This window comes from Carettochelys insculpta, chromosome 32 (genome assembly GCF_033958435.1).
Source record: "Carettochelys insculpta isolate YL-2023 chromosome 32, ASM3395843v1, whole genome shotgun sequence".
Classification (NCBI taxonomy): domain Eukaryota; kingdom Metazoa; phylum Chordata; order Testudines; family Carettochelyidae; genus Carettochelys; species Carettochelys insculpta.
Window position 1 is genome coordinate 6,949,945 of NC_134168.1, and position 10,266 is coordinate 6,960,210.

At 46.1% G+C, this 10,266-nt stretch overlaps 1 pseudogene; it reads left to right on the forward strand.

Annotated features, from left to right (window-relative positions):
- Window positions 1-8,755: 8,755 nt before the first annotated feature.
- Window positions 8,756-9,701, forward strand: LOC142004840 (olfactory receptor 6F1-like; annotated as a pseudogene).
- The last annotated feature ends 565 nt before the right edge of the window (window positions 9,702-10,266 follow it).

A 10,266-nucleotide genomic window follows, 5' to 3' on the forward strand; every position in this document is an offset into this window, starting at 1 on the left:
GATACAGGGTTACCTTTCCCCCCATACAGAGCAATATAGACACTGTTTAACCACATCCCTGGTAGGATGCTGGTAGGAGATTGTTATGCCTCAAGTTTTTGAGGGATAATACTGTAGAGGCAAATGCAGGGTTCTGTCAGGAATCTGTCGACAGAATGCTTTAAGTGTGTAGACACTCACTGAATTATATCGGCAGAAGCACCTTTGGTTGACAAAACTCTCTGGCTGCGTCTCCACTACCTTGCTAGTTCGAAGTAGCTGGCACATCGAAATAGTACGCTTCACGTCTACACATGCCATGAGCTATTTCGATGTTGAAATCAGAGTTAGGTGGCGAGATGTTGAAATTGCTACTCCTATCTGAAGATGGGAATAGCGCCCTACTTCGATGTTCAACGTCGAAGTAGGGTGTGTGTAGACGATCCACGTCCCACTACGTCGAAATAGCAGGGTCCTCCATGGTGGCCATCAGCTGAGGGGTTGAGAGACGCTCTGTCCAGCCCCTGTGTTGCTCTATGGTTGCTGCTGCTGCTGCTGCTGCAGCTGGGGGTCCATGCTGCGTGCATGGGGTCTACAGCCGGTCGAGGTCCCTGATGTGCATGAGCTGTCTCATGAGCACGTTGTTGATGGCCCTCACAACTTGCAAGGGGCAAAGAGCGTGCACACTCATGGGTGTGCCCAGGGGTACCCAGGGCTGGTCCCAGGCCCGCCCTTCCCTTTTTCTGTCCCTCTCTCCCTTTGGCTCCCTAAGCAGGGTGCCGCTTGGGGAGCAGGTCCTATTTATGGGTGGGGCATGTGGTGGGCCTTCCTGACCCCTGGGTCCTCCTACCCCCTCCAGGACTCTGACTTCCCCATTGCCTGACACGCCACCTTTGCTCCTTGAGCCCCAGCAGGTGGCTTGACTCAAATACGACAGCTCTGACAGTGGACTTGCCAACCCCGAACTGCTGCCCCACAGACAGGTAGCCATCTGCGGTGGCCATCTTCCAGATGATGGTGGCTAGGCACTTCTCTCCTGGGAGGGCTGGCTGCATCCCCGTTAACAGGTTGTGTGGCTGGTGGCCTGGAAGGACTCTCTGTCTGTGAGACCTTGTCTGAAGCATTTCCTGTCCTGTTCTTCCGGAAGAGCGTCCGCACATGTGTGGACATGATCTTCCAGAAGACTGGGCAGCTCGTTCTCATGGCGCTTTGTGTGTAGAAGCTCTCTTCCGGAAGATGATCTTCTGAAAAGGGCTTCCAGAAGATCTGACAGGTGTAAACACAGACCTGGAGTTTGGTGTAGGCACCTCTAAAGTTTGAGTTAAAAGCCAGCTAGCCATCAGCTTAGGCTGCAGATCAGTCTCACTTCTTCTCTATGTAAGTGGTCTACAGGCCACTCCATGGGACAATGAACCACACCCCAGTGCGTGGGTTACACCTAACTTTCCCCACCATCAGATACCTGGGACCATCACAGACTGGTGGCTTAGACTCCAACAACAGGAAACAAATCATTGACAAAGGCAATCTTGATATTTATTACTAGTGCTTATCACAGAGGCCATCGGGTCCTTATATCAGCTGTAGGTTTCAATCAGCCTATGTCTTTCGACTGGTGAACCATGTTGATGGGCAAATGAATTCCCTAGTGCAACACTAAAGAACTTCTTACATTAAACAGTAAGGTTCAGGAGAAGGGTAAGACCTTCTGAGCACAGGACGAGTTCCACCCTAATGAGTATGGAATCTACCCACTGGTTCTGGACTGCAACAGGTGGCAACTTCTGTATTCTATCCACAAACTCATCTGCTTGTGTCTTGGCTGCTCATTTACATTTTAGCTCAGACCTAATGTTAGGAATGGATTGTCCCCATTGCCCGACTCCACCAGGGGGCTGACATATTGAGGAGCGGATCAGGAAATTCTACTGAGCCCCCAATTCCAAGGGATATTATGATAAATATAAATTTGGCTTTTTTGTAAGACCTGTTATATTGCTGTAGGTAAAAAAATAAGCAGGTAAGAGGAAAGGCAGCAGGGTAAGGGTTAAATGGTGGTAGAATGGGATTCTGATCAATATAGATATCTATGCGATAAGTGGGAGGGAGTTTATGAAATCTTTCAAGGTTTGATTATAGCTGGAGGAAATATACGGCCACCTCATTTGCAATGCATTTTTGTTCAGACTCTGAGAACTCTAGATTTCTAATGAAGAAAGCTACTGTGTGAAGGGAGGAGCAGGTCTGTTCCAGCAAGTTCTGTTAAGAAAAGCTAATAAGCTAGGTCCACCAGCATGTGTGCGTAGGAGAGAGTTTGAGAGAGAGAGAGAGAGAGAGAGAGAGAGAGAGAGAGAGAGAGAGACCCTGAAATATGGTTAAAAGCACCTGTGTGAAGAACAACAAAGATGACATCCAAAAATCCAGATGATTATCAGTAACTACCTCCGTAACATCCCCCATCATCAACAACCAAGAACTGTGGCAATTGACTCACCAACTTCCTGCCAATGAAGAAATCAGGAAGAGAAGATGGCTGTGGATTGGGTTTACCAACCACCAATATCACAAGGCAAGCTTTCATTTGGAACCCACAGGAAAAAGGAACAGAGGGAACCCCCGAAACACCTGGCATGGTGACATGAAGGAAGACACTAGAAAGATGGGATGCACCTGGTCAGAACTGGAAAAGATCACCTAGGACAAGGAACTCCGGAAAATAGCTGTCAACGGCCTAAGCTGACAAGGTAGGAGTGGAAGTGGCTTACCTAACTACCTACATACCTGTGTTAATAAATATTTTTTCTAGACTTTGTGATGTGATCTGCTGGTCCTTATCTGATTGGAAGGAAGAGGTTTCCCACAGTGAGTAAGTGGTACAACTGTAACATGCTTCCATCTCTTTTTCTCTCTTACTCCCTTCTCGTCTTTAATTCCTCTTTTTCAACTCTTGAGTGGACAAGATTAAAACCAAGCTACATGGTAGACGAGAAGGTCTCGCTGGTGCTTAAAAGTCACTGAGGCACCTCTGTAAAAATGGTTTGGCCGTTGTTCTTTGAAGTAGGCTGAAGTTTTCATGGCCAGAATCACCCCATGGAGGTCCATACCTCATTAGGTTCATAATGAGAATTTATTTCTCTAAGGTCTCAATTGTTAAAGGGATGTAGGAACCCAAGATGATATTTGGAAGCAACTAGGCACCAAGAAGTCAGAGATTCCAACGCATGTTAGGCACATAGGTGCCCTGAAAAAAATCTCAATAGGGATGTAAAAGCCCTTAAAAATCTGCTCCATAACCCCTTAGGTAGCTTTTGAAATCTCAGTTATAGCCTGGTCTGACAGATGGGAAATAAGGACTTGGAGATTGTCCGAAATCTGTTACTGAGTCGCTGCGTGAAATTCAAAAAAACCATCTGTGCCTTAGACACCAACAAGAAGAACCTTAGAGAACATCTGTAAAACTTGTCATCTGTGCCTTGAGTATCAGAGGGGCAGCTGTGTTAGTCTGGATCTGCAAAAGCAACGAGGGGTCCTGTGGCACCTCATAAACTAACAGAAATGTATGAGCATAAGCTTTCATGGGCAAAGACCCACTTCGTCAGATGCAGGTAGTGGAAATTTGCAGAGGCAGGTATAAATAGGCAGGCCAGAGCAAGTCAGGAGATAACAGCTCAGCAGTTTCTTTTTGGAGTCTGGTTTTAAAATTCTTTTGCTGTAGGATAGCTACTTTTAAATCTGTTACTGTGTGTCCTGGGAGATTGAAGTGCTCTCCTACAGGCTTTTGTACATTGTCATTTCTGATATCCAACTTGTGTGCATTTATTCTTTTCCCTAGGGACTGTCCAGTTTGTCCAATGTATATAGCAGAGGGGCACTGCCATCATGAACCAGCAGTGAGCTGCGTTTCATCTGCAAATTTGACACCCTCAGCTCAGGATTAAACAAAGACTGGGAATGGCTGGCTAAATACAAAAGCAGTTTCTCCTCTCTTGGTGTTCACACCTCCAGATCAACCACCGGTGGTAGACCTCACCCTTCCTGCAGCGAGGTGCCGTGGCCTCCCACCGAGACTCAGAGGTGGAGGAGGCTGCTCAGAGGCCCTGGTGGGAGGGCCCTGAGCCTGTTGGCCAGAGCTACACCCCAGCCGCCCAGACCACAGGGGAACTACCTGGACTTCCTGGACCGACCAGGGTCCTCACGCCAGTGGAGGGCCCCCTCCCCTGAAGCCCAGCCAGGACTAGAGAGACTGCCCAGGGCTAGATACCTGGAGGCCCTGGAAGCACATGATCCTGGAGTTCGGCCAGACGCCCGCAGCGCAGAGGCCTCCGACTGCCTTGAGCCCACATTCCTGCCACTGCTGGACTACCCCAACGACACTGAGATGTCCAACTGGGCGGAGCCCCCAAAGGCAGACTACTCGGACGAGACCTACCCGCTGGGACCGGCCGACCAGGCTGACTGGGACCCAGCACCAATGGAGCTATAGGTAGGAAGTGGCCTGGGAACGCTCCCCCTGAGCCAATGGCGGTGTGTTGTGGTCTGGATCCCCACTGCCAAGCTCAGGTGTGAGCAATCCACAGGTCCCCGGGCTGGGTCACAGTGGAGTGGGAGGGCCTGTGACCCCCTACCCCCTCCCTGGCGGGCTCACCCCTCGCCTCTCTAAAGCCAACCCCAGCTAGGGGAAAGCATTGTGACTGCTGCCCCACCCTGAACTAAGGGCTGGGCTTCCCCAAATTGTGTGTTTAACTGCTGCCCCACCCTGAACTGAGGCTGGGCTTTCAAACTGTGCCCTTCCCTGCAGCCCCACCCTTCTGCAAGGGCTGGGCGTCCAGACTACTTGGGGAACCACTGCCCCACCCCAAGCTGAGGGCCAGGGCCTGAAAGCCGCTGTTTGGCTGCTGCCTGGTCCTGGACTGAGGGCTGGACTTCCCAGGACAGCAGGTGTGACTGCTGCCCCGCCCTGAGCGAAGGGCGGGCCTCTAACTGTTTGGCTGACCGTGGCCCCGCCCTGGACTGTAGGCAGGGCTTTCCAGCTGCTGGCCGACCCTTAAAGGGGACAAAGCCCTTGGAGAGCTCGACCCGGAGGACAAGCTGTGTTGGCCTGTGCCGCCCAGATGGAGTGCTGCCATAGGAGGGGCCTTACATTCCCTGACTGAGTTAACCTTGTTATCTCCAGCCTTGCTCTGGCCTGCCTATTTATACCTGCCTCTGCACAGTTCCACCACCTGCATCTGATGAAGTGGGTCTTTGCTCACGAAAGCTCATGCTCCTACATTTCTGTTAGTCTATAAGGTGCCACCAGACCCTGCGTTGCATCTGTGCCTTAGTTTACCCATCTGTAAGTAAAAGAGCTACTAGTTCTCAGACACTGCAGTTAAGCCCCTTGACAGCTACAAGCGAAAAAGCAAGCGGAGTGAATGGGGAGTGAATTTAAAGACTACCACTGACCTCCCCTGTCATTAAAACAGGCCCTCTACAGGAATGGAGCACAGAGCATCAGAAGAGAAGATCTGCTCATCTCTGTACTGGGCTTAACCTCTGACTTCCAATGACCCACCACCAGCAAGAAGGAGCCACCCTTTAGGCTTAGTTTCACTGCATGTAGCAAACTATTGATAATGGACAAGTTATTTACTATAAGTAGGTGGAGCCATTTTTTTGGAAACTAAAAGGAGCATGCCCATGCTTTATTTAAATGAGTGCATTTTTCAGAAATAAAGGGTTATTTTAGTTGATTAAGATTTCTATTGGATTTATTTCAAATAGGATTGTTAAAATGTTTCTGTTTAATTTTTTTAGCAACTTTTAAAAAAAATTAAATGCCATCAAGTGTGTTTTTGTCATCCTCCCTATGAACTTTTATCATTCACTGTGTTTTAACAAAAAAGAGCTCTAGGCAGTGTGGTTTCTCGTACAATTGCCTTAAGTTTTCAAACCCGAGGCATTGATTGAGCTGCGCCGAAACAGACCACTATGCAAAATTTCTCTGTCATATCTCTTTTCTGCAAAGTTTGTTGAGAAGCGATCCTATTCCAGGTTCATCCTATTTTTCTGGCTCACCTTGGTTTAGTCTCTTTTAGCACTTGGTCAGTTACGTCAAGTTTCCGGACTCCACTTCATTTGGTGACTCTGACTCTTTTCTGTTTGGTTTTACAAGAAGTAATCCTATTCCAGGCACATTCAAGTTTCCTGGCACAACCAAGCCTTTCATTGCTTTATGTTATGATACAAGGAAGCTGCCCACCAAATTTGGTGGTCCTAGCTCTTACCTTTGAAGAGGAGTTCCTGATGAAACAAACAACCTCTCTACAATATATAGGAGACACAGAGGGGTAATGGTCACATTCCAAACATCCTGGCTACAAAGGGCATACTTTCTAATCCATTTTATGTCTATACTTATGGGAAGATCGTTGAGCTGGTGGTCCATTTTCCCAGGCTTGATTGACCATGAACAGTCAAAATACCTGGATTTTAGCTCTCATAAATTCTCATGCACCGTTTGTCTTGTTTTGCCTATCTTTGATCTTTTCTTGTTATCAATGGAAATACATGCTTGTCAGCTTGTGTGTCTGGTGAAACTGGCATTTAGGAACATTCACCAATATCAGTCTAATCCTTCCAAGACACGAGGTTTGTTCTCAATGGTTAGAATTTGATGCTGGACATAAAGTAAAAAAAGTTTTAATGTTGGATATGAGGGGAGGAGTTAAGTGGATTCTCAATGGACATTGATCTCCATGGCTCTCTTTGACTTTGAAAATCTTCACCAAGAGAAAAAAAGTCATGATTATAGGCTCAGAAGAAGACACAAAATTAACTCCAGTGTTTCAAAACTCTGTGTTGAGATTAGTTGGAGAATCAAGAGTGAGGAAAGATCTGGGAAGAAAGATTAGGAGTTGTGGTTTTCAAAATGGACCCTTCAATCTAGGATATACAAATATAACACAAGGTCTGGAAGTTTAAACTACACAAACCAGACTGGGAAATTAGGGGAAAAGTGAATATAATTAACTTTTGGAGTTCTTTGCTCTTTGTTATACTATGGTTCGTTCTGGCTTTGGAACCTATACATTTAAGAAATCAATAAGTTTAAGTGCCTTGATGTTTTTTTGAAACCCTGCTACGTGCCTTTGAAATCTGCCCCTTAGTGACTTGAGAACCTAAGACCAATTTTCAAAAGAGCTTTGACATTTCAGTGCCAGATTTTCAAAGCTATTTAAACATGAAAATCTTTGGATTGTAGTCTGCTGGGATTTCCAAAGGAACCTAATAAAACTGAGTGCCAAACTTGCACAAGCATTTTTGTCAGTCTCCAACTTTGGCATCTACACACTTTTGAAGCCCTAGCCCTCAGGCTTCTCATCAACTAACATGGTTTTGTGCTGGGACTGACATCTCTACATCATCGAATCATAGAACTAGAAGGAACCTCAAGAGGTCATCAAACCCAATCCCCTGCACTCAGGGAAGGATCATGCACCATCTGGATCATCCCTGACAGATGTTTGTCTAACCTGCTCTTTAAAATCTCCAATGATGGAGATCTCCCTAGGCAATTTATACCTGTTTAGCCACGCAGAGAGTTAGGAAGTTTTTCCTCATGTCTAACCTAAACCTCCCTTGCTGCAATTTAAGCCCATTGCTTCTTGTCCTATCCTCAGAGGTTAAGGACAGGACTATTTCTCCTTCTTTGAAAGCTGTTACCCTCTCTTCTCTTAGACTTGTCCAGAGGCAACAAACCCAGGTATTTAAATCCTCACTTACAGGTCAAGTTTTCCACTCCTTTAGTCATTTTTGCTTCTCTTCTCTGCACCTTCTCCAACTTGTCCAAATCCTTCCTGAAATGTGGCATCCAGAAGTGGGCAGTGTACAGGTTACAACCTGAGGGGAGGGAAAGCTCAGTAGGTGCATGAGATCTATCCTTGCGGGGGGAGAGCCATTTAGAGGTCTCGGGCAAAGAGATTTAAAAAAAAAAAGCTCTCAGGAATGGTGATAAGTTCTGCTGTGAGTGTAGGAGATTGGACTCAATGACCTCTGAAAGTCCCTTCCAGTTCTATGAGATGAATTCTTTCATTTGGCATCATCTGTAATCCAGCGTGACTTTAGCAAGCTGAAAACCACTTATGGTGGAGTGGCCAAGTTTCCCAGGGTCCCATAAAGTTTGTTTACAGCCACCAGTCCTGGGTTTCAGTGTTCTGTGCTGCTATTTATTTGTAATTAACCCCTAAATGTCTTCTAAGCATCCAGTAAGCAGCAGAAGTGTTGATAATGTACTAGATAATTTTGGTCTCCTGTTTTTCATCAAATTCTCTGATTCAGCACCAGACAGGTCTCGAGGATATTGGACAAGAAAGTTTCAAGCCATACTCTGCTGAGGCATAATCAAAGTAGAGTAGAGTTTCTTGTTTCATCACTCCCGTTAATGCATCCCAGAATAATGTTTGATTTTATTGCTATGGCCCCACGTTGTTGATTAACATTTAGCTTGTGAATCGAGTACCAGTGTTCACTGTAAACTGAGCACACAGGTGGCTTACAAGGGGATTCAGTTGCCACCTAACTGATTGAAAGAGCACCCACAGCTGGCGCCATGTTTTTCCACAGGTGGCGTGCAACTGTGCATGCCTTGGGTGCCCATAACAAAATTTATTCTGCCCATGGATGGAAAAAGAAAATCGAAGGCACCCTGTTCAGTAACTTTGAAAATTTCATCTCTGATGTTCAACTATCCATGTAATGAATCTGCCCCGGATCATGGTCTCTTGTATGTTGACAGATGGAGCCTACGACTGCAACAGAGAAGGAAAACCAATGCAGCACAGAGGTGTTTATCCTCCTAGGATTCCCTGGCGATCAATATTTGCATATCTCACTCAGTGTGGTGTTCATCTTGATGTACTTCCTGACAGTCGCAGGAAATGTTGCCACCATAGCCTCAGTTGGGGCTCACGCTCACCTCCAAACCCCAATGTACTTCTTCCTTTCCAACCTGTCCTTCCTGGACATCTGGTACACCACAGACTGTGTCCCCAAGGCCATTGCCATTTTCCTGGGGAAAAGCAGAACCATTTCCTTTCTCAGTTGCATCCTGCTGATGTATTTCATTTTCTCCCTGGGATGGACAGAATATTTCCTCTTGTCTATTATACACTATAACCATTATCTGACCATTTGTTCCCCATTACACTATGCCACCATCATGAACAACACCAAGTCTGTTCAACTGGCCCTTGTGTCCTGGGTGTCTGGTTTCCCAGTTATTACTGTTCCAGCTTCTCTGATAGCCAGGATGTCCTTCTGTGGCTCCAAAGTCATCAATCATTTCCTCTGCAGCACAGATTCCTTGATCTTTCTCTCCTGCTCAGACACTTCAGTGATTAAGTTGGTAAATTTAATCATGTCAGTCATCGTCATCCGAGGAACATGCCTTGTCACCCTGGTCTCCTATATTTGCATCATCTCCACCATACTGAAGATCCCATCAGTTCAAAGGACGACAAAAGGCCTTTTCCACATGCTCTGCCCATCTTACAGTTGTGATTATGTGGTACAGCTCCACCATCTTTCTGTACATCAGGTGTGCCAAAAAGAACTCATTGGATATGAGCAAGTTTGTCATGAACACAATTGTAACTCTGCTGTTGAACCCTTTCATTTACACTCTGAGAAATAAAGAGGTGAAGGAGACTTTATGGAAGGTATTTTGTAGGAAACGTAGTTAGTTTTAAATGGCTTTCATCTTACTGGGCTGGATTATCAGTCAGTTTTCATGTTCTCACTGGGCAGGGCCTTTCCTGGAAAATATATTGCCCTAGGCAAGCAGCATCTTCCGCATTCCCCCTCTTTAACATCTTACTTTTATTGCATTTGTAGCTCATTTCAACATTTTTTGATGCACAGGTTCCAGGTATAATTGATTCCTGTCTTACCTCTCAAATTATAGAGGGGGAAGTTGGATATTAGGAAAAACTATTTCACCAGGAGGGCTGTGAAGCACTGCAGTGGGTTAACTAGAGAGGTGGTGGAATCTCTATCCCTAGAGATTTTTAAGTCCTGGCTTGACAAAACCCTGGCTGGGATGATTTAGTTGGGGTTGGTCCTAATTTGGGCAGGGAGCTGGACAGAATGACTTTCTGAGGTCTCCTGCAGCCATAGGATTCTATGATTCCATGATCCTGTGAGATGATAAATTTGCATACTCGAACCTGGATATCTGTGTTTGGTCGTGTCATAAAAGCAAATAAAAATATTTGTTTCCTCTGAAGAGTATGGAAGCATTTCTTAACC